The 25,745-nt window shown below is 38.0% G+C and overlaps 1 protein-coding gene across 1 annotated transcript in view; it reads right to left on the minus strand.

Annotated features, from left to right (window-relative positions):
- The window catches only part of FHIP1A (FHF complex subunit HOOK interacting protein 1A), a 171,329-nt gene that overhangs the window by 117,497 nt on the left and 28,087 nt on the right, over window positions 1-25,745 (minus strand). The window lies entirely within an intron of this gene.

Below are 25,745 nucleotides of genomic sequence, written 5' to 3' on the forward strand. Positions count from 1 at the left end.
TTTAAATTTGCCTTTTTAAGGGCCTCAGTGAGATCTAATTATCTGTATTACTATGTAGAGAAATGTTATGTATAATTCTCTGTAGTGAACTCTATTCACTATTATAGTATTCACTATTATAGTAATCAGAAGAATAATTCACAGGGTGAGGGTGGAACACTAAATAATCTAAGATGACATGGGGGATGGGAAGGAGGGAGTGAATAGCAGGAGACACCAAGAGAAACTTGAGTGAATAAGAAAAATAGGATATTATATTACACACAAAGAGGGCATGGGAGGGAGAGGGGACAAATACTATTATAAGAAGGAGAGGAAAAGAGCATTAAGAGGTAATAATCAAACCTTACTCTCAGAGTAATCAACCTGGAGAGGGAAGAGTAGCTATACTATCCATTGGGACATAAAACTCTTATCTAACCCTTCTGAGAAAGTTAGAAGGGATAAACCAAGGGGAGCAGGGGAGTGGGGAGGTCAAAAAAAGGAAGGGGAGAAGGGGGAGGGAATTCATAAGGCCTTTAAAAACAAAACGAGGGGGAAAAATAAGAGAGGGGGTAGAAAGGGAAGTTAGTCAAGGGAGGGGATAAGGGATAGGGTCTTAATAGCAAACCACTGGTTTTAAAGGAAATAGTTTAAGGAGAAGGGGAAGGAATAGGGGAGGAAACGAAAATGTCAGCAAATGTACAACTGATGATTATAACTCTGAATATGAATGGGATGAACTCGCTCATAAAATGGAAGCAAATAGCAGAGTGGATTAGAAACCAAAATCCCACCATATATTGTCTACAAGAAACACATATGAGGCGGGTGGACATACACAAGTTTAAGGTTCAGGGCTTGAGCAAAATCTTTTGGGCGTCAAATGAGAAAAAGAAGGCAGGAGTGGCTATTATGATTTCTGACAAAGTCAAAGTAAAAATATACATGATTAAAAAAGACAGGGAAGGTCATTACATCCTGATTAAAGGCAGTATAAAAAATGAGGAAATAACACTGCTCAATATGTATGCACCAAGTGGCATAGCACCCAAATTCATAAAGGAGAAACTGGCAGAGCTCAAGAAGGAAATAGATAGTAAAACTATACTAGTGGGAGATCTAAATATTCCTCTGTCAGACCTAGATAAATCAAACCGAAAAATAAATAAGAAAGAGGTAAGAGAGGTGAATGAAGTTCTAGAAAAATTAGATTTAATTGATATATGGAGAAAAATAAATAGGGACAAAAAGGAATACACCTTCTTTTCAGCTGCACATGGTACATTCACAAAGATTGACCATGTTATAGGGCATAGAATCATTGCAAACAAATGCAAAAGAGCAGAAATAATGCAATAAAAATAATAATTAGTAAGGGCACCTGGACAGGAAAATCAAAAACTAATTGGAAATTAAATAATATGATTCTCCAAAAACAAATTTGTCAAAGAAGGAATCATAGAAACAATCAACAATTTCATTGAAGACAATGACAATGATGAGATATCCTACCAAACTCTGTGGGATGCGGCCAAGGCAGTACTCAGGGGGAAATTTATAGCCCTGAGTGCATATATTAACAAATTAAGGAGGGCAGAGATCAATGAATTGGGCATGCAACTCAAAAAATTAGAAAGCGAGCAAATTAAAAATCCCCAGATGAAAACTAAATTAGAAATAATAAAAACCAAGGGAGAAATTAATAAAATCGAAAGTAAAAGAACTATTGAATTAATAAATAAGACTAGAAGCTGGTACTTTGAAAAAATAGATAAAATAGACAAAGTACTGGTCAATCTAATAAAAAAAAGGAAAGAAGAAAACCAAATTGATAGTATCAAAGATGAAAAGGGAGACCTCACCTCTAATGAAGGGGAAATTAAGGCAATCATTAAAAACTATTTTGCCCTATTATATGGCAATAAATATAACAATTTAGGAGATATGGGCGAATATTTACAAAAATATAAACTGCCTAGATTAACAGCAGAAGAAATAGAATACCTAAATAATCCCATATCAGAAAAAGAAATTGAACAAGCCATCAAAGAACTCCCTAAGAAAAAATCGCCAGGGCCTGATGGATTCACAAGTGAATTCTATCAGACATTCAAAGAGCAACTAATCCCAATACTATACAAATTATTTGATATGATAAGCAAAGAAGGAGTCCTACCAAATTCCTTTTATGACACAAATATGGTACTGATTCCAAAGCCAGGGAGATCAAAAACAGAGAAAGAAAACTACAGACCAATCTCCCTAATGAACATAGATGCAAAAATCTAAAATAGAATACTAGCAAAGAGACTCCAGCAAGTAATTAAGAAGATCATCCACCATGATCAGCCTTTGACAAAATACAGCATCCATTCCTATTGAAAACACTGAAAAGTATAGGAATAGAAGGACCTTTCCTAAAAATAATAAACAGTATATACCTAAAACCATCAACAAACATCATATGCAATGGGGATAAATTAGAAGCCTTCCCAATAAGATCAGGAGTGAAACAAGGATGCCCATTATCACCTCTATTATTCAACATAGTACTAGAAACACTAGCAGTGGCAATTAGAGAAGAAAAAGAAATTGAAGGTATCAAAATAGGCAAGGAGGAGACTAAGCTATCACTCTTTGCAGATGATATGATGGTCTACTTAAAAAATCCTAGAGAATCAACTAAGAAGCTTGTAGAAATAATCAACAACTTTAGCAAAGTTTGCAGGATACAAAATAAATGCACATAAATCATCAGCATTCCTATACATTTCCAACACATTAGAGCAGCAAGAAGTAGAAAGAGAAACACCATTTAAAATCACCCTAGACAATATAAAATACTTAGGAAACTACCTACCAAAACAAACACAGCAATTTATGAAAACAACTACAAAACACTTTCCAAACAAATAAAACTGGATCTAAACAATTGGAAAGCCATTGATTGCTCATGGGTAGGACGAGCTAACATAATAAAAATGACAATTCTACCCAAATTAATTTACCTAGCAGATTGGCTAAAATGAAAGAAGGGGAGAGTGATGAATGTTGGAGGGGATGTGGCAAAATTGGGACATTAATGCATTGCTGGTGGAGTTGTGAACTGATCCAGCCATTCTGGCTGGCAATTTGGAATCATGCTCAAAGGGCTATAAAAGAATGCCTGCCCTTTGATCCAGCCATACCATTGTTGGGTTTGTACCCCAAAGAGATCATAGATAAACAGACTTGTACAAAAATATTTATAGCGGCGCTTTTTGTGGTGGCAACAAATTGGAAAAGGAGGGTATGTCCTTCAATTGGGGAATGGCTGAACAAACTGTGGTATATGCGGGTGATGGAATACTATTGTGCTAAAAGGAATAATAAACTGGAGGAGTTCCAGGTGAACTGGAGAGACCTCCGGGAACAGATGCAGAGCGAAAGGAGCAGAGCCAGAAGAACTCTGTACACAGAGACTGACATACTATGGTAAAATTGAATGTAATGGACCTCTTACCAGCAGCAATACAATGACCCAGGACAATTCTGAGGGATTTATGGTAAAGACGCTACCCACATTCAGAGGAAGGACTGCAGGAGAGGAAACATATAAGAAAAACAACTGCTTGAACGCATGGGTCGGGGTGGACATGATTGAGGGTGTGGATTCGAAACTACCACACCAATGCAACTACCAACAATGTGGAAATTGGTCTTGATCAAGGACACATGACAAAACTAGTGGAAATGTGCATCGGCCATGGGTGGGGGGAGTGCGGGGGGCGAAGGGGAAAGGAGGAGCATGAATCATGTAACCATGTTAAAAATGAATATTAATAAATGTTTTTAAAAAATGCTCTCCTCAATAATCTCCACCCCGTCTTCCTAGGTCAGACTCATATCTCCATGAGATCCTTGACCGTCCATCATGAAAGCACCATTTAGTGAGTTCTTCCTCCTAACTTTAAAACCTCTGTCAGACGAGGGGATGAGAGAACTCTCGTCCTCCTTGGAGGGGATGCTCATCTTGATGCCGTGTGCTTGAAATCAATTACATTTGCTAACTCCTGCTAAATTAACCACAGAACAAAGGGTTTGTTTCTGCATACCCTTGACTCCTTAAGCACTTTAAGGCTTTCAAGATGAATTTATCCAGACAGGCATAATTTATCTGACTCAAATGCTGGGAATAACTATTCACTGTATCAATATAATTAGAGCAACATTAATTTTCAAATTACGTACATCAGAGACAGTAATTAACAATAACATACACCTAATATTCCACCCTCTTCTCTTTTAAGAGCGTTCTATAGAAAGGAACGTGAGCTGGTTCTATAAGAAGTCAACCTGTGAGGTGAGATACAGTAGAGATATAGCATGATATGGCAGGAAGAACAATGGAACAAGAATCAGGAGAGACCTGTGTTCAAATCTTACCTTAGGCATGTATTGGCTATGGAACCCTAATTAAGTCTCTTTGCCTCATCTTCCTCATCTGTAAAGTAGGGATAATCATACTCAAAGTATTTGCTTCCCAGGATTGTTGTTCATAAAGACAGTGTACAGGGGAATAGCTAAGTGGGCTCAGTGAATTGAGTGCAAGGTCTAGAGATGGGAGTTCCTGGGTTCAAATCTGAACTCAGATAATTCTTAACTGTATAACTGGGCAAATCACTTATCTCCCATTTCTTAGCTCTTACCACTCTTCTGCCTTGCAACCAAAACAGAGTATTGATTTCAAGATGGAAGGTAAGGGTTTAAAAAAAAAGACAATATACAAAAAATATTTTGTATATCTCAAAGTGGTACATGATACCAGTCAAATTCTGGGTTTCTAACTGACTTAAGTAAATCACTTAACCTCTCACTAGGTCTTAATTTCTGTCCTGATAACACATAAGCAAGGGCTGGCACAGTAAAAAGAATGCCAGCCTGTAGTCAGGAGGAAGTGAGTTCAAATCCAGTCTCAGACACTTACTATTTGTGTGACTCTGGACAAGTTATTTAACTGTTTGCCTCAATCTCCTCTTTCATCAAGTGAGATGGAGAAGGAAATGGCCACATCATTCTAGTATCTCTTCCAAGAAAATCCCAAATGGAGTCACGAAGAGTCAGACACAACTAAGCAATAAATGCGCAAGCATGTGCTCATCCCACCTCATGACCATACACTCATACACACACACCTTTCCCCCATCAATGAAGAACAACACCCTCTACCAATGCACATCAACAACTCACCTGTGTAAATTCTAGTCTTAGTTACCTGGGGCCCCGCAAGGTGGAGGTGACAACTAGTACGACCAGGACTCAAGCCTGATGATCTTCCTGGCTTCAAAGCTAGCCCTCTAACAACTATAACATTCTGTCTCCTGGGAGAAATGGTCCTCATATCAACATCTGTGAGATGCTGAGTATGAGAATATATGTGTGAAAGTGCTAGGAAAAGTAGAAAGCGCAATGCAAATGTGAGATTACCTAATATTCATCCATCCTAGCCCCTGCTTTGATATTCATGCTGTGTCTTCCCTATACTTTGCTTAATTAAGTTCAGAGATCAGACACTCACAAAGTCATAAAAAATTCAAAGGGCTTCCTCAAACTAAGGCAAGATGCCCAAACTCTAGCTGAGAGGCAAAGCTTAATGGGCTTGAGCAAGAACACTCAAGTTTATTTCCATGAGACACTCTCCATTCCAAAGCTCGCCCAATGAGTGAGGCTCTGTTTGGCATTCAAGGCCCTTCATAATCTAGCCCCTTCCTACATCGCCCATCTTCTTACACCTTACTCCATTCTCTCTACTGTTCCTCACAAACCACCACCCTCCCCACCTATCCCCCAGTATCTGGAATTTTTGTTGGTTGTTCTTCATCCCTCGTCTCTTCTCTTCTCATCTCCACCTCCTATGTTTCTTGGTTAACTTCCAAGTCTCAATATCTGCAGTTTTCATTGGTTGTTCTTCTTCCTTTGCCTCTTCTCTCCTCATCTCCACATCCTGTGTTTCTTGAATAACTTTCAGGTCTCAGCTAAAGTCTCACATTGTGCAAAAATGTCTTTCCCAACCTTCTTTAAATTTAATGCCTTGGGGCAGCTGGGTAGCTCAGTGGATTGAGAATCCTGCCTAGAGAGCAGAGATCCTAGGTTCAAATGTGAACTCAGACATTTCCTAGGTGTGTGACCCTGGGCAAGTCACTTGACCCCCATTGCCTAGCCCTTACCACCCTTCTGCCTTGGAGCCAATACACAGTATTGACTCCAAGATGGAAGTTAAGGGTTTAAAAAATGAATGAATGAATGAATGAATGAATGAATACATTTAATGCCTTCCTTCTGCAGCTACTGCCTTGACCTCCAGTGTATGAAGAGAAAGAAAGTCTTGGAAGTGACAATAATTTTTAAAGCACCAATAATTTTTTTAATGGACAGCTAGATAATATAGTAGATAAAGCATAGAAGGTAGAATCCTACTTGTACCAGAAGACCTGCATTTAAATCTTGCCTCAGACATTTAGCTGTATGATCCTAAACAAGTCATTTAACTTTTGTTTGCCTTGGTTTCCTCAAATATAAAATGGAGATAATCATAACACCTACCTTTTAGGTTCATGAGAGGATCAAATGAGATAATAATTATAAAGTACTTAGCATATCACCTGACATATACTAGGTGTTCTATAAATGTGAGCTATTACTAATTGATGGTGAACAAAAATTAGTGACTCTAGGAAGAGAAAATAAAGCATGTTACAATGGAAAGAGTACAGATTCTGGAGGCAATGCTCATTTGTAAAACAAGGGGCTTAGACTAAATGGCCTCTAAAGGTTTTTCCAGTTCTGGTTCTATGATCCACTTAGTAACAAGAGAGATACTTGAATAACAGTTCTCTTCCTACAAAGTCAAAAAGTTTCATCCATTTGAAAAAAACCATCAAATTCTACCTTTTCATCCCCAAAGTAGATGCCGAGAAGGCTGTCACAAGAGAAAGTAAACAAGCATTCTGGTTATGGCCTGTATGAAACTGCAGGGAAAAATGACCATTTCTGAGAAATATTTCACATGGAAGTAGATTTTTCAAGAAGCAAAATGGAAATATGAGAGAACCAGGCTCTGTGGGAAGGCTTACATTTCCAAAACATTACTTTGCAAAGAAGCATAAATAACCAAAGCATTAACCATAAATTAAAACAACTTTTAAAAATTCAACCTATCTGTTCTCAGAAAGGGCTCCATGGCAGAAGCCAGTGATCAATATTTTAACTAGGAATATTTTCCTCTGAGGCAAAAATAATTTGGAAGTTGGAAGGAGGCACAAAGCACCATCCTATGTGGTACTACTATCCCTCCTACAGAGTTTGGGGAAAAGATGGCCTGGATTCAAATCTTGTCTTTAATGCCTACTACCTTGAGTGAGTTATTAGACTTCCTTGAGCCACAGTTTCCTCATCTGTAAAATGAGGGGACTGCACTAGATGGCCTTGGAGGTCCATTCCCACTCTAAAGTCTATGATCCGGTGATACACAACATAGCTCTAAAATAAAACTGAAAAAGAGTGGTAATGGACTAATAATGCCACACCTTCATCCCCTCAGGAAAGAGAAGGTAGACAATAGGGATGACTAGAACCATGATCCAGAAGAGGGCCAGGCATCTTTTTCCAGGAAAAAAGTGCATCCCAAACCCTATGTAACCCCATACTGGTTATGACTCCACAATGGACACTGGTCCTCTTTTTATTCATGGATGTAGATTCAGATAGAGTTCCAACCAAGAGCACTGTGAGCCTCTAATGAGATAATGGATGGAAAACACCTCGTAAATCTTAAATCACTATACGAATGCCCATTGCGGTGGTTGTGGTGATTTTTGTCCAATAGTCACCAAGTCTCCAATCTGGAGATGAGTTCATTCTCTGACCCTTTTACTCTACTCCTGCTAAGCTTAACCAATGTTTATAATACAATGCAGGGGTCCGCTGGTAAATGTTTAACAACCGGGCTCTTTGAGGAAAAGAAATCATATGCACACACACTTTTAATTTTAATCTGCATCATTTACACTTTCTTAAATTTAAATTCAAGAAAACAAATTTAAAAAAAAACAAGCTCTGATTTGTAGCAACTGCTGATTTCTGAGGTGTAAATATTCACCATGAAAAACAAATAATTGGCTCTCTCAAGCCCCTTAGAACTGGCATCAGCACACTCTACTCCCAGCTAAATTTTTTGGGCAGGCAGAAATGTCTCATCAGAGCATCTCCCCAAAGAACAGTGGAATTTACTGTTGACTCAATTGGAATGAAGCTACAACAAGGTAATATATCAGTTTCTCAAGACTCAAATGTTTTCGGGAGCAAAACAATTACATTTTAATCTATCACTGGGCCTATTTCTAGCATTGATTTCTCAACTTTCTACACCTCCTGTTTCTTGAAACAAGAAAAATACAACCCACCCACAACTTCAAACATTACACATGATTATTCACATAGGAAAATCAAGTATTCATTTCTCAGCATTTTAAGTCCAAACGGAATGGTATTCTTTTCTAAATGAATGTGTAAAGAAATGTAAGCATTGCAATATAGGTACCACAGAGGGAGTCTAAAAGTTTCCCCAACCTACCTCGACCATGACCTAAGAGGAGAGAAATGGCTATTTAAGACAATATCAGTTTAGGATTTAAATTCGCTTTGTAAAATGTTAGCAAGGAAAACAATAGAAGTTAGCAAATAGTATGTATCACTTTAGAAAAGAGTTTTTAAAACTCCCCACAAGCTATATCTAATGGTGATCTCCATTTTCTATATAATCATCTTTTCCTCTCCTACAGTCTATCTGAAAATGCCAATTATACTTGATGTTTTTTAGATTCAGAATAAAAACTAAAAATCATAACATTCACAAAGTAATGGAATAGAATACCAAGCAAACTGGCAACTGGTTTGATTGATACCCGTTCCTACAAATTTACACAGGAGACTATAAGGACAAAATGTCCATGTGAAATAGCAAAGATTGGCTAAAGTCTCCATGACAATATTCTGTCATGATCAATTACATTTGTATTCCACCAATTGTATGTATGATACCAATCACTTAGCAAGTCTTATTACATAGCTACTATGTGCCAGACATCAGGCTGAGTGCTCCGGATTCAAATAAAAATTAAGAATTCCTGCTCCCAAGAAAATTACATTGCAATGGGGAAAACAAGTTCATATATAATATATACAGAATAAATACGAACAAATACAACTGCTTTAAAATGTATAGAAAAATCTACACTCAATTAGTCACCAAAGTGAGCACACATTAGCTTTAAATGAATACCAATGCCTCAGTGATGCCAGCTTCTAACATGAACCTATATACTATTTGAAAATAGGGATAATAGAGAACAGAGTTAAATTTATAAGACTACAATTCATTTCCCAATTGACAAATGCTTAAAGGATATAAACAAGTAGTTTTCAGAAGAAGAAATCAAAGCTATCTATAATCTCATGAAAAAAATGCTTTAAATCACTACTGAGTAGAGAAATGGCAATTTAACAACCCTGAGGTACCACCTCATACCCATCAGATTGGCTAATATGATGGAAAAGGAAAATGACAAATGTCGGAGGAGATATGGAAAAAATTGGAACAATAATGAACTGTTGGTGTAGTTATAAATTGATCCAATCATTTTGGAGAACAATTTGGACCTACGACCAAAGGGCTATAAAATTATGCCTGCTCCTTGACACAGAAATATCTCTCTTTGGTCAGTATCCCAAAGAGATCAAAGAAAAAGAAAAGAACCTATTTGTACAAAAATATTTATAGCAGTTTTTTTGTGGAAGAAAAGAATTTGACATTATTGGGATACCAATCCATTGAGGAATGACTGAACAATTTTGGCATATGATTGTTTTGGGAAACTATTGTGCTATTAGAAATGATGAGCAGCAAAAGAATAATAAACTGGAGGTATTCCATGTGAACTGGAATGACCTCCAGGAATTGATGCAGAGTGAAAGGAGCAGAATCCATCATTTATACCACTACTATTATAGCATAATCTCAATATATCACTACCGATATATTGACTAATATATATTATTATATAGATATATATTGTTATATATAGACTAATATATTATACATAGACTATTATAAAATTCTAATAACACACTATGTACTATTATATAGACTAATATTATTACATATAGACTAATGTATTATTATAGATGGTCTAATATGTTATTATATATAAACTAATATGTATTATTTTAAATAGACTAATATATTGTACATAAGACTATGTAGTATTATAAAGATGAATATAATTAAGTATACTGATTATATTATCATATATAAATTAATATATTATTATGCATAGACTAATATGTATTGTGTATAGAATAATATTATTATGATAATATATAGACTAATATATGACTAATTATACTTCTAAAAGAAATGTGAAAAGAACTCAAGAAAAAGAAGTCAGAAATAGCCACTAGACCAGATCAAGTGCACAGAGAGAAAGTTCATGGTAAAGGTAAAGACATTTAGCAAGTGATATTCAAGAGTTCAAAAAAGAAAAGATTCAAAGAAATGAGGGGAAAAGGAAGCAGTACTATTAGATGACTCAAAAGGGCATCCACCCACCATCTCTGCCTTCTCCATTTTTACTCCTGGGACACATTGAACTCCTGGGCCAGGTCACAAAACCATGCTGATTAGGTAAAACTACAAATTCATGTTCTCTAACCTCAAGCAGTCCTTGACTACTGCCCAGCAGTCCTTCTACTGATTTGTAACCCTTGCCTTGCAAGGGAACCTAAGTTGCCACAAGAGTGGAATTGCTTTCCAGCTCAGAAAAAGAAAACTTTATCACAGGACTGGAATTGTTCTGGCAGTTTTCTACTACAATGGTAGTTTTTAATTCTCTCTAGAGAGGGACATGTAGAAGAGTAGAAAGAGAGAGCAATAGCAAAAGAACAGGCAAATTCAAAGGGATTGACTCTTGCCTGGTAGTGGCTGAAGTCAAGGTTATTTTCATTGCCGTCTGAGTTGCCATTTTTTAAAAAAAAATTTATTCTTTAATTTTTTTCCATCTCTCCCCCTCTTCCCTCCCTCCTCTCGGAACTGACAACCAATTCCATTGGGTTATATGTGTATTATTGCACAGAACCTATTTCCATATTATTCATTTTTGGAATAAAGTAATAGTTGCTTTTTTTTTTTTTTTGGCTCGAAAGGGTATGATGGGGTAGAAGGGATGGAAGGAGGCAAACACCTATAGATCACTGACTACAATAATGCCAACTATCAAAGTAAGTGCTGGTGTATACGGACTCTTTCTGTCTTTTTGCTTCTTTGGAGTCAGAACAGAAAGATCACTAGGTCAAAGGCCTTTACTATTATAATAGCCTCCTTACTACTCTCTCAGCCTCAAGATATTTCCGTCCTCTATTCCAGCGCTCACACAACTGCCAATATAATCTACCTAACTCACAAATCTGACCCCAAAGTCTTCAGTGGCCCATAAAATAAAATACAAATTCCTCAGCCTAGCATTTAAGCCTTTCATGATCTGGCTCCAAGTTACTTCACACTATTTTTGCTCTCAAACATTATTCCTAACATGGGACTCCTAATTGTTCTTTAATTTCTACTTGCTTTCTCTTATCACTATACATTTATGTAGTTTGTCTCTAGCCTTAACACTTAGAAAATGCTGTCTTGACTACAGCCTATTGAAAGATATTTTATTCCTTTGAGACCTAGCTTACACCTCTTCCAAAGAGCTTCCCCTGATGACCCTAAGCTGAAAGTGATTTCTCCTTTCTTAAAAATTCTTATGATATTTTGTCTAACATTCTTTGGTTCTTTGTACTAGCCCATAATACTTTATCTTTGCCTTCATTTCATTCCATCTTGTTAACATATTCATTTATATTAGGTTATTTTTTGAGTTTTTTTGATTTTGAGTTTTTTTTGAAGGCACGGACTGAATTGTTTTTCATCTTTGTATCACCAGATTTTGGCACAGCTCCTCATAAACATGATTAATGAATAGAAATAAATTATGGAATGGGAAGGATCTGGTGAAGTGGGATTGATGGAAGAAGAATAATTAAAAGGGAATACTGACAAAGTCATGAAGGAAATTGAATGGGTAGGGATGGAATGAATGGGTAGAAGAACTGGTATGAATAATTAATTAATTTAATGGAACCCATGAATGAATAAAAGGAATACCATTACCTTAGACAGGTGGAGGAGAAGAAATAAAAAGCAATGGCATTTCTTAGTTCTTAAGTATGAAAGGAGAACAGGAAAGACTGCTACATGTAGACTCATAGACCTGAATTCAAAACTTGGCTTGGATTGCTTACTATCTGTGTGGTCATGACAAAGTCTCACCTTCCAAGGTCTTACTATACTCATCTATAAAACAAAGGAGTTAGATTAAATGGGCTCTAAGGTCCCTTCCACTTCGGTCCCACGATACTCTGTAAAATTTGAGGCCAATCAGAGCAACAATAATAACTGTAGCTAATATTACAATTTACAAAGTGTTGCTATTCAGTCACTTCAGTCATGTCCAACTCTTCATGACCCCATTTGGAATTTTCTTGACAGATCTACTTAAGTAGTTTCCTTCTGCAGCTCATTTTATAGATAAGAAAATGGAGGTAAACAGGGTTAAGTGAATGCCCAGGGTGATACAGTTAGTAAGCACTGGAGGACAGAATTGAGCCTAGGTCTTCCTCCCTTCCAGACCTAGCACTTTGTCCATTGTGCCATCTAGCTATCCCAAAATGCCTAGGACAGCCCAATGATATTCTCCAGCTTTGTCTTCCATTGGTGCCAGTAACTATCTTATAAAAATGGTAGCCACTATGGAGAATGAGCTAGAAAGGCAAAGAACATCTTGTAAGACTAGTCAAACATCAGGAAAAACAGGCAGCTGAGATTTTTGTACTTTGATATGTGAAATCCTTTTAGTTTAATTCCCACTTTAATATGTGTTCTACTAGAGTAAATATCTGGGAATAGGGCTCTAGCTATTCTGCTGTACTAGGCTGGGCAAACAATAATGTGCTATAATTCTCAACCTGATTCATACAATTAAGCCTTTCATACATGGCACACCCTTCCTAATTATGTTGACCATGCACTTAAGTTGGCCTCTTAATCCAGTACCCTATAAACAAAGTCTTTTTTTTGGGCCTTCCCTGGTGCTTTGGGGCAGGGAAAGAATGAATGGCAACTACAAGAGAACCACATCCTGCTTTGCCAGTCAGTTGGTTGCTCACACTTTATCTTGTGCCTATAAAAAAAGCTATAATTCTTGGGAGATTTCGCTTTCATAACACACCTTGCACAAAGAGCATTTAGGAGTTACAAGCAACAGTCTAAAAGAGATTCCTCTAATTCTAAATAATATCCAGTTCCAAAACAACATAATCCATTCAACTGAAATAGCATTTTCTATGTACCTAGTATGGGCCAAGGACTGTGCTCAGGAACTGGGAATACAAGGAAAAAATGGGAAAAGTTCCTACCACCAACAAGCTTGCATTGCACCAAGAAATTAAAATTTTAAATAGACTAATAAATATGATTTGAGGAGAGAGAGAGGTAAAGACAGAGACAGGAGCTTGGGGAAGGTTTCCCCTTGGAGGTGGTGCATAAGTTGAGTTTTGAAAGATGCAAGGAATTCCCAGAGGTAGAAGTGAAGAAGAAGTATATTCCAGATACTGAAAATGGTCTGTATAAAGCCCTGGAAGTGGGAAATGAAGTGCCATGGTCAAGAAATAACAAAAAGACAATTTGGGGACTGGAATGGATAGAATGAAGGGAAATAAGGTGAAATGAGGCTGGAAAGATAAAGTACATCCAGATTATGAAAGACATTACATACCAAACTGAGGGATTTGTATTTTATTCTAGAAGCAACAGAGAGTTAATATTCTTAAACACAGAATTGATGTTTGGACCTAGTATTTAGGAAGATCATTTGTATAGACATATGGAGATTGGATTGGAGAACAGAGATACTGGAAGTAATTGATGGAGTAGTTCAGGCCAGACATGGTGATAGCCTTGAACTAAAATAACAGCCCTAAGAACAAAAAGATAGGTAAGATATTCTATTAAAACATAACTAATGAGAAATGGTAATCTAAGGAAGCAGGAAGAATCATGGACAGCTCCAAGGTTGTAACTCTGGGAAGACCGAAAAGATAATGTCATGCTCAAAAGAAATAGGGAAATTTAAAAAAAATGATGAGTTAGGAGCAAAGGAAAGATCAATTTCTTTCTGGATACGGGGAGTTTGGGATGCTTATGGGACCTCCAAGAAGAGATGTCTAGCAGGCAGTAGGTGATGAAGGATTAGAGGTCAAAAGGGACAGAAATGAAGGTTTAAAAGCACAGTTTCCCCAAGATAACATTTTTAAAAGAAAACACTTTGATTACAAGAACCTTGCACATAGTGGGAGCTCAATGAGCATCTCTTGATTTAATTTTCTCTGTAGCAATGAATTAGAGCTAGCATTTGCATGAAGATTAAATCTCAAAGGACCTGAATAGCACAGTTTAAAAACTTGACATACTCTAAAATGCTCTCTTTAAATCTTCTAAAAAAATCATGATTTTTTTTCCCAAGTGAAGAACTACTGCAGTCTTGACTGCAAAAGAGACTAAGCTTTGATGACACATCACCACACCCATGAAAGAAAACTGGGAGAGAACTTTCTGTCTCATACGTGGGTAGGGCAGAGTCTCCCCATCACCAACCACATTCATACTTCCTTTCAAAATCACTAAGATGGTATTATACAGACTTTGTTCAGCTCAAGAGAGGCTTAAACTTGAAAAGAAACAAAAACAAAAAGGTGGGATGGCAAAAAGAACCACCGTCTACATTTATCTAGCAAGTCAGACATGTTTATGAGTACTAGTTGACAGAAAGGAAGCCACACATTAGAAACACATAGTAATGCATGGGGGGCAAAATCCAACAAATGAGGCTGCAGCAATAAAATCTATGACCTCAGGAATATGGAATGGAGAACAAGGAAGACAAAGAAGAGATGCTCATTTAAAGAGAAAAGTTTCACCTCAGCTGTATCACTGAGACAGTGGAGCAGGAGTCATGATTAGAATATCGTCTGAAGGGCATGTTTTATTTAAAAAGAACAGAGAAAAGTGGAGATAGGTGAACTAGCACTGCATATTTCAAATGGGGGAGTTGAAGAAATCATGATGGAAGAAAATAGCATTGATTATATCATTTGTTGCATGTCCCTGTCCATAGAGGAGGGGATACTTAGATGAGTTTAATGAGCATTCATATGGTGATTGCAAGGGGTGGGAGGTCTTAGCTACCCCTCCCCAGCAGTGCACATGTAAAAAGTTGTGGATTTTTTTTAAATCCTTACCTTCCATCTTGGAGTCAATACTGTGTACTGGCTCCAAGGCAGAAGAGTGGTAAGGGCTAGACAATGGGGGTCAAGTGACTTGCCCAGGGTCACACAGCTGGGAAGTGTCTGAGGCCGGATTTGAACCTAGGACCTCCCGTCTCTAGGCTTCAATCTCAATCCACTGAGCTACCCAGCTGCCCCCAAAAGTTGTGGATTTTAGAGCAGAAAGATGGGAGGTGGGGAAGGAAGGTGAGATGGATAGGGAATTGAAGAGCTTGCGTTTTTCCTTTCTCACAAAATTCACAGATAAGAAGACTCAGGACAGAGAACTCCTCACCAAATCAATGTATTAGTCTCTATTTACAACCAGATCTAATCTAGATGGCAGGAAGGAAGAAGAGGGTACAGGGAAACTAAATGCCAACTCCTAGAAAGTTTAAGTGGCAAGTAGAGATATGAGGTGGGAATCAGGTGTGGGTATATGTGTGTCTGTGTGTGTCTGTGTGTGTGTGTGTGTGTGTGTGTGTGTGTGTGTGTGTGGTTGAGGAGAGGGAGGATGGGAGTCATAATTTAGGGTCCAATTGTGAGAAAAATATAAGAGGTAATCATTAACTATACTATAGACAACTTGGACAGAAGGAGAAAATAAGAAACATTTGGGAAATAGAAAGCAAACCATGCACAGAGACAGTGATCGTCTGAACATCTGTTAGAGTGTCCTCCCAGCCCAAAGTGAAGCAACTAATACTATTGACTTGCCCTAATGATAAATGCATCCTTTAAAAGGTAGAAGAGAAAGTGAACATCTGAATCTGATTCTCAGCATCAAGGGAATGCTAGCCATTGAAGCAGAAACAGTAAAAAAAAGGAAAGAAGAAGCAATGATTTCATTTTGGGCTTTAGAACAGGAGAGAAAAAGAAAGCTATGGCAGTTAAATACTACACCCTAGATTTTCCAAAGAATGGATTTTAAAGGCATTATAGAAATGAAGAGAAGATCCCATAATCTAAAAGACTGCAAGCAAAGTCAGTTGAAGAGGGATAGGAAATTCTCAAGAATAAATTCTCTTTCAAAATTCTTTATTCAAATCTGGCCTCGGACATTTCCTAGCTGTGTGACCCTGGGCAAGTCACTTAACCCCCATTGCCTAGCCCTTACTGCTCCGATACACAGTATTGATTCTAAGACGGAAGGTAAGGGTTTTTTAAAAATTCCTTATTACAGTGGATAACTCTAGTTTGGAAGGATACAGGAGAAAATGTAAGTGATAGAAAAACAAAAGATCATTATGAAGTTTAAAATTTTTTAAAAGCTTTGTAGATTATGTCATCCATTATTCCAGCTTTTCTTGAAGTCTTTATCTCCTTTGTATTTTTTCATTTTTATTATCATGCAAAACACACTTCCATAGTGGTCACTGTAGGAAGAGCACACTCATACATAACCAGAACCCCACAATAAAGCCATAAATACACTGATGTGAAAGATGGTATGCTTTGAACCCCACCCACCTGACCCTAACGGTTCTTTCTATGTAGTTTCAAGAATTATCTTTTCATTCTGTATCATTTCTGTCTAGCCTCCACTTTGAATATTAATTCTTCTGATATAGTCATTACACAATTGTGCCATGGCTAGGGAAGAGAATGAGGGGTAACGTGACAATAAAAAAATAACAAAAGTTCACGCAGCACCTTAAGATTTTTAAAAAAAACTTTACCTTCTGTCTTAGAACCAATGCTAAGTGCTGGTTTTAAAGCATTAGAATGGTAAAGGGTAGGCAATGGGGGTTAAGTGACTTGCCCAGGGTCACACAGCTAGGAAGTGCCTGATGTCAAATTTGAACCCAGGACCTCTTGTCTCCAAATCTGGCTCTCAATCCACTGAGTCACTTTGCTGCCCCAGGCCTTTAAGGTTTGCAAAGCACTTTACATATGTTTCCTTTGAGGCGTGAGATAGTAGTTTATTCCCATTTTATAGAAAAAAAAAACCTGAAGCTAAAAGAAGTTAGGCACCCTGCCCAGGGTCATGAAGCTAAAAAGTATTTAAATTAGGACTTGAACTCAAGCCTTCTTGACTTCACATTCAAAACTGTATCCACAGTGCTAAAGCACTGAGTCAGAAGTACTAATATTCAGAATGAGGTAAGGCTTAAATAATTCTAAAAACTCTATGTAGAAGGGGGCATCTAGGTGGCTCAGTGGATGGAGAGCCAGGCTAAGGAGTCAGGAGGACCCTGGGTTCAAATCTGACCTCAGACACTTGCTAGCTGGGTGACCCTGGACAAACCACTTAACCCACCTTGCCTAACCTTTTCTACTCTTCTGTCTTAGAATCAATACTTAGTAATGAGTATCTATTCTAAGCCAGAAAACAAGGGTTTGTTGTGTTTTGTTTCTTTTAACTATATAGAGAAAGGAGAAGCTAGGTGTCTCAGTGTATGGAGAGACAGGTCTAGAGATGTGAAGTCCTCAGTTCAAATCTGGCCTCAGACCCTTCCTAGCTGTGTGACCTTGGACAAATCACTTGACTGAGCCCTTAGCCTTCTATCTTAGAGTTGATACTAAGACAGAAAGTTAAGGGTTTAAAAAAAACACCATAAAGAGAACAAAGGATGAAAGAAAAAGTAGAATAGTGGATTGCAAAGAGAAGACAGAAATACCCAACTCTTATTTTATATATGTTTTCTCTAACAAGAAGAACGCTCTTTAGATTGGAAAACACAGAACAAAATCCATTAATAATGACTTGAAATATTTCCCCCACCCCAAAATATTTAGATCAGAGGTTCTTAAGCGGGGGTCCATTGACTTTTTAAAACCTATTTTGATAACTGTGCACCAATATAATTGGTTTCTTTTGTAATGCTGTATTTTTTATCTTAATACATATTAAAAAAGGTTCAAACTATTTTGATAACTCCACATCAATAGAATTGGATTGTTTTGTAATTATTTCAAAGGATACATGATGAAGCATGTTACTCACCTCCTGACAGTGAGACGCTGGACTCAGATGCAGGTTGAGACATATTTTTTTGGCCATGGCCAACATGAGAATTTATTTGGCCTGATGGTGTGTATTTGTTACAAGAGTTTTTGTTTTTCTATTTTTCCCCAGTAGGGGTAGAAAAGGAGGAAGGAGAGAAAGAAAATAGATTTTTGTTCATTAAAGAAATAAAAAATTAAATTTCAAAAAAATGTTGATAGATGTAATGGCTGGGCTATTATTTTCAGTTATATGAATATTTATGAAAAGGCTAAAAACTCAATGATTCCTAGACTTTCCTACTCTACCAGTCACAAGAGAAATAGAAGGTCACACAGGGCTAAAGGCCACTTTGTAATTTTCTTTGTTTGATGGGTTGTCGTGACCAAAGAATCCATCGACCATCTACGGTTTGGTCCTGGAAAAGCAAAGTCTGTTACCAGGATCACACTTCTAGTTTTTCCAGCATTCCAGAACTTATTATTGCTTATGGATTTGTTTTTTTTTAATTTTTACCTTCCATCTTAGAATCAATACTGTGCATTGGTTCCAAGGTAGAAAAGTGGTAAGGGGAAAGACCTTGATGAAGTGATGCAGAATGAAATAAGCAGAACCAGGAAAACATACACAGTAACTAAAATATTATGGGATGATCAAATGTGATAGACATGGCTACTAACAGCAATACAATGATCCAGTACAATTTTAAGGGACTTATGAAAAAGAATGGTGTTCATCTCCAGAGAAAGAACAGTAGGAATATAAATGCAGATGAAAATATATGATTTATCACTTGTTTATTTGGGTATAGGATTTGGGACTTCAGTTTTATAAGATTATTCTCTTACAAAAATGAATAATATAGAAATATGTTTTGAGTGATAATACACGTACAACCCAGTAGAATTGCTTGTCAACTCCGAGAGGGGAAAAGACGGAAGGAGGGAGTAATGAAGGGGAGAGAAAAAAGGGGGGGAAGAAAGAGAGAGGGAGGGAGACAACATGAATCATGTAACTTTGGAAAACTTATATGTAAATTTGTTATTGGAATAATATAAAGATAAATTTTTTTAAAAAGAAGAGTGATAAGGGCTAGGTTATATGAGTTAAGTGATCGTTCAGGGTCACACATCTAGGAAGTGTCTGAGGTCAGATTTGAATCCAGAATCTCCTGTTTCTAGGTCTGGTTCCCAAACCACCTACCTGCCCCCCCCCACCTCCCATTGCTTATATCTTACAGGCACAGCCTTTGGGAACTAGTGATACCTCCACCCTACATGAGGCACAAGAACAAAAATCAAGTAGAATTAAAACTATTCGGAAATAAGAGAAGCTGATCTTGGGAAGGTAGCGGGGGCGCCCTTTTTATGGAAGGTTTTTAAGTGAAGGCTGAATCACTTCATAGGAATACCAAGGAACAGATTTCTGTACAGGAACGAATTAAATTAGAGAGCCTAAGAGATCCCTTCCAACTATGAAATTGAGTGATAAACACCAGTTTATATTAACAAAGAAGGAGATGATGATGATGATGATGATGATAATGATGATGATGATGATGATGATGATGATGATGATGATGATAGGCATTTACCTTTCATTTATTACATTCAAAGTACTGTGCTAAGCAGTGGGGAGCCAAAGGGAACATGGAATATAGTCCCTGCTTTCAGGGAACTCATAGACAAAGAGGGGCAATGAGCTATAATAATAACAACAATAACAGCATTTACATAACATATTGAGGTTTACTTGACATATATTATTTCATTGGATCCTCACAACAACCCTATAAAATCAATGTTATTATTATCCCATTTTATAGATTGAGAAATTGAGGAAAAAAGAGATTTAAGTGACTTGCCCTGGGTATCTACAGTTATTAACAAAGCTATATTTGAACTCAAGAAGTCCTGACTACAGAACTGTGCCACCTACCTGCCCTAAAGAAATGGAAAGACATGGCGTCCAGTCCAGATTTCCTGTTACCCAGCACTGACACCTGGTAGGATGGCTTCAGCCCTACCAACCATAAAAAATGAATTGCTGAAGAATCAAGTGTGCCCTTCTGCCATGACATGACCAAAATGGAAATGTGTTTTGCATGACATCACATATATAACCTAAGTCACACTGCTTTCTGTCTCAGGGAGGGACTAGGAAGATAAGGAAAGAGAGAGTTTAGAGCACAAAATTTTAGAAAACCAAAGCTAAAAATTATTTTTCCATGTCATTGGGAGGAAATAAAATATTAAAAGATGTTTTTTAAAGCAAGAATCAGTATACGTAGATTAACTGGAGATGTCTCTGCTGGAAGACTACATGGAAACCACAAAGCCTGGATATCGAAATTTAAGTCTCAGGTAAGAAATTCTGGGTTACATGCGAGGCTCAGACAGGCAATCTGGCATAAGAGATGGAGTTTAGTGTGAGGAAGACAAGGGTTCAAGTTCTTCCTCTGACGTTTACTCACTAAGCGTTCCTGGGTAAAACCCTTCCTTCCTGAGCTTCAGAAAACTCTCCAAGGCTCTAACTTATAGAGGGGTTAAATCTACACGCTCAAAGGGAATTCCCACGCTGGACATTCACCGAGGTCCTGGATGCAATCCTGGCTTGATGAACCAAACGTCCGGGAGTCTTAGTCCAGGCACATAATGTGTCAATACCTTGCATCATTTATTTCCTCACGTGGGGAATAAGCCCATAGCGGTGATTACAGCATCGCGTACCTCAGCAGCCTGTGGTCTATCTCCGCTGAGATCTTGTTTTTGAACTTTAAAGGTCTTCTGGTATCCAATTCATTTTTAGCAAAAGAGCATTAAGATATTTCAGCAGATGGCTTCTATGGGAAGCTGGCAGCCACACACCTGGTGGGGACTATTTGGTACAACTCTCCAAAATTAAAGGCCTCGTAAATTTGGGGTGAGATCAACAACTTTCTACCCGCATCCATGTGCCTAAAGGTCAGCTGTTCTCATTTGCATGCCCTGCTTTGCATATCCTTTTGGGGGAACAAATTGCAAGGGCGAAAACAATTTTTTCGATTTTTTTTCTTTAATTAAATCTGCTGATAAGATCATCTAGTCTCCCCGCCATGTGGTAGCACTAAAATATTTCCTGTAGCAGAATGATTTCCTTCCCATCTTTCCTCAGGAAAGTACAGACAAAGAACATTTTGAACGCAGGTGAGTATTAAACTCTTTCTATTAGCCTCCTCCCGCCCCTTCCAAAAAAAAAAAAAAAGTTCCTACAACGGCCTAGTTTTCTAAAAGAGTCATTACTCTTCAAGAAGGCTGATGCTAACACACTTTGACAATCATACTAATTAGGGAAAGCTTTTTGTCAATTGTGGTCCTCTGCTAGATGGTTAATAGAGTGAGCTTTTTATCTTCATTGTAAAGAGGCCTTGTTTTCTAAATTAAGTGTCAGATGTAATTATGGAAGCCGGAGTACAAATCAGATTATAGGATCTATCCTAAGGGGCGCAACTTAACCCAACCAAGCTCCATATTCCTTTATGGCTTTTATTCAAATGAGGCCAGCCTGTGTCCTCACTGCCCCAGGTATTGCTCTCCCCTAACCTTTCAAAATAAGAAGTACAGGGTTTTAAACACCCTTTTTTTTTAAGGAAGTTAATTCCAAAAACCAACAAAGAAAACTGGTGATAGCATGATAACTGGTTTCACCCCCACCCCCACGCTGCAATGGGGAAGGATTATTATCAAAAAGATCCCTGCCCCAATCCCTTGGTGATGATCAGGTGTATCACTCATTTCCCTTCTTTAATAGCAAAGCTCGGCAGTTCCATTCTTAGAAGCCAATTTCAACTTCTATTTACCTTGTAGGTGTCTTAATTTTAATGAGTTGTTTTTTTTTTTCTTTTTCATAAGAAATATTTTCTTTCCATCACTAAAATGTATGGTGGTAGTTAAATCCAAAAGAAGTTTACCAATAAACTCCATCGTGCTCGAGTAATATTTCCCACCAAAAGGAAAAACAGATGTCCCCCTGTCTGTCTCTGTCTCTCTATAGTCACACCCACACAGTCCTAAAAGTCTTAAGTGTCATTTTAAGCTTTAGTAGACTTTTAGGATATTAAATGTATGTGAATATAATGTATATATGTATGTGTGTATTATATATCTTAATTAAAAATATACTGGTACCTGCAGGTTCTGAAATAAACCCCTATAATGTCAAATAACCATCTCTCTCTCTCTCTCTCTCTCTCTCTCTCTCTCTCTCTCTCTCTCTCTCTCTCTCTCTGTCTGTCTCTCTCTCCACCCCCATCTAGCTACCTCTTTCTCTCTCTTCTCTATCTCCCTCCCTGTTTGCCCTCTTCTCTGTCTGTCTCTCTCTCTCCTACCTACCTTCTACCTACCTACCTCCCTCCCTCCCTCCCTCCCTCTCTCTCTCTCTCCTCTGCCTACCTACATCTCTCTTCTCTGACTCTCCCCTCTTCTTTGTCTCTCTCCCTCTCTATCCTCTTTTCTGCCTGTCCCCTTCTTTCCTCCTCTTCCTCCTCCTTCTTCTTCCTCCCTCCTCTCTCTTTCTTTCTCTCTCCCCATTCCCACTTCCTCCCCTTCTCCTTCTCTACCTCTATTTTGCCCAGGCTGGGAATGATGCAGACATGATTGGGGATGTAGACTCGAAACAACCACACCAATGCAACTATCAATAATATGGAAATAGGTCTTAATCAATGACACATGAAGAAACCAGTGGAAATGAGCATTGGCTATGGGGGAGAGGGTTGAAGGGGAAAGTAAGAACATGAATCATGTAACCATGGAAAATTTTTTCTAAAAAATAAGATTATTTTTTTAAAAAGCCATTCATGGCCCAATCCCACTATTGACCAACAAGGACAATTTATCCTCCTCCATTTTCAAAGCTGAGCCAGCTTGCTTCTCCTTAGGCATCTGGTGACTCCCTCCCCCTCTGCACCATATTGATGCTAGGTTAAGGATGAGCACCCAATCAGCTTTAACTTTACTCCAGCACAGAACTCCCCACCTCAATCTATCTACCAGCCTCAGCCTTCCAGGGAGCAGGGTTAACAGGCACATGCCCCCATGTCTGTTCCAGATTTAATTTTGAATGCACAGAGACTAGCAAGAATTCAGATATGTGAAGCTGGTAGTTGATTCTTAACCTTAGAGCAAAATATATCACATTTCATAATTAGCAGGGAATCTACTCTATCCACCAAGTCTGCTTTAGAGTAATGAAGTGCTATCTGCCCATTTCCAAAAATGCAGTGCCTGATTTAACCATTCACATATGCCTACATATATGTAATCGTGCTTCAAGTGATCCCAACAAAATATGGCATGGTTAAGGCTTCAAAGGGCCATGGTAAAGAATGCATTTTCTGAGAATCATGAAAAGAACATGAGGAGGTAATAAGGGTCTGTCTGAAAACGGCTTGAAAAAATGTAAATAGATCCTGCTTAAAGTAACTGTCAAATTCTTAATCTGTCCAATGAAAATCCTCTTACCACTCAAAATGTTGTCATATTTGCAATATCCTACATGAATCCAAAGAGAGCACTGACACATTCTTGGATGCTATTTGGTGACCACGTGGAATTTGTACACAGGGCATCCTATCTCACTGCAATCTAAAGTCATTGAAATTTAAGGTTACTGAAGACTTTGGGAACACTCTATATAAGAACTGGGAGCCTTGTGTTATTGCCTCATTAACAGGTGAAGATGGAACTGGATTTGGTCACTCCTAGTCTTAGAAGTTTACATTTTGTTTCATTAAATGTTAAGAGGTATGACTGCATAAGGAAAATGGAGACAATCTCCTCCTAGAAAATAGATGTGAACCACAGAACTCTCTTACTCATGAAATTTTGGTGGCTCCTCAGTGATTTTAGGATAAAATACAAACTTATGTTTGACATTTAGAGATCTTTACAATTTGGCTGTAGCATATCATTCTAGACTGATTACATATTAAGTGTATCAAAAGAGATATTTGTAAACTGCTTAGAATACTACCTGGCACATAGGAAGCATCTAAAGAATACTACTTTTCTCCTCTCCTCATTCTCTCCTTAACCCTTCAGCCAAATAAGCATATATACTTGCAGTCTCTGTACATGACATTCCATTTCATCATTTCCTGCATTCGCACCTTTGCATAGACCATCTCCCATGCCTAAAATGCCCTCCTCTGTCAATTCCTTCCTATTAGAACCCCAAGATCCCTTTAAAGCTCTTCAAGTGCTACTTCTTCTGTCCAATAAAAGAAAAATCCCTGAGTATTTATTTCCCGTATTTGTGATTGTTTAGTCATTTTCAGTTCTATCCAACTCTTTGTTGCCCCATCTGGGATTTTCTTGGCAAAGATATTGGAGTGGTTTGCCAGTTCCTTCTCCAGCTCATTTTACAGATGAGGAAGTACCTCAGGCCAGATTTGAATTGAGGAAGATGAATCTTCCTGACTCCAGACCTGATACTGCATCCACTGTGTCACCAAGCTGCCCAAATTACTTATCTGTTAATAAACATCTCCCAGACTCACCTTTCTTCCCGCTCCCTAAGTAGCATAAAAATTCCTTGAGGGCAAGGACTCTCTTATTTAGTGTACCTTAGTCCCTAGAACTCAGTAGAGATTTAATAAATGGTTGATGATTGATTAATCATTGGATTAATCAGACTATATTGGAATGTTGAAGTTTTGTCTACTTTTCTTTGAATTAAAACCAAAGAGCTGTGGTAAGATTTGGAATTATGAAGAGTGAATAGCACTCTCTTTGTCTATCAATCAGCCACCTTTAAGTTAATCAATCAAAAACTTAAGTACCTCTACAGAGTACCTTACCAGTCACTAAGTATGAGAGCTCACAAGTCACTAGCTAGAGTGGATGAGGACTCCAGAGGCCCTTCTCCCCCTCCCTGAGCAGTGCTAGGCAAATTGAAAGACTGTGATTGGTTCCCATAAAGTCTGGAAGGGATAGGAAGTGACATGGAAAAAGCACTATAAAAAGTCCTGAACTTCCTGTCTAAGGGACTTCTACTTGAAACTTCTCCTTGGTAGTTCTTCTTTGGAGTCCCAGCTCCTTGGATCTTCTCCTTTGGACTTCTTCTTTGGAAGACAGCTCTTTGGAGCTTTTGGACTTTGACTTGGAGCTTTGGGCCTTTCAACTGGAGTTTTTAGCTTTGGGACTTCGACTTTCAGCTTTGGAGCTTCTTGGATTTGGAGACTTTCTTGTTGGGTTCACTGCTACCTTGGGGGTTAGCTTAGCTCATGAGGGTTTTTCTGCATTGGAAACTTGCCTGGATCCTGCTCAGCTTCCTGGTGAGTGACTAGGATTCCCAGGTGGAGATTGGAACTCTGTTGGGG

The sequence above is a fragment of the Gracilinanus agilis genome, chromosome 6, assembly GCF_016433145.1.
Source record: "Gracilinanus agilis isolate LMUSP501 chromosome 6, AgileGrace, whole genome shotgun sequence".
Classification (NCBI taxonomy): domain Eukaryota; kingdom Metazoa; phylum Chordata; class Mammalia; order Didelphimorphia; family Didelphidae; genus Gracilinanus; species Gracilinanus agilis.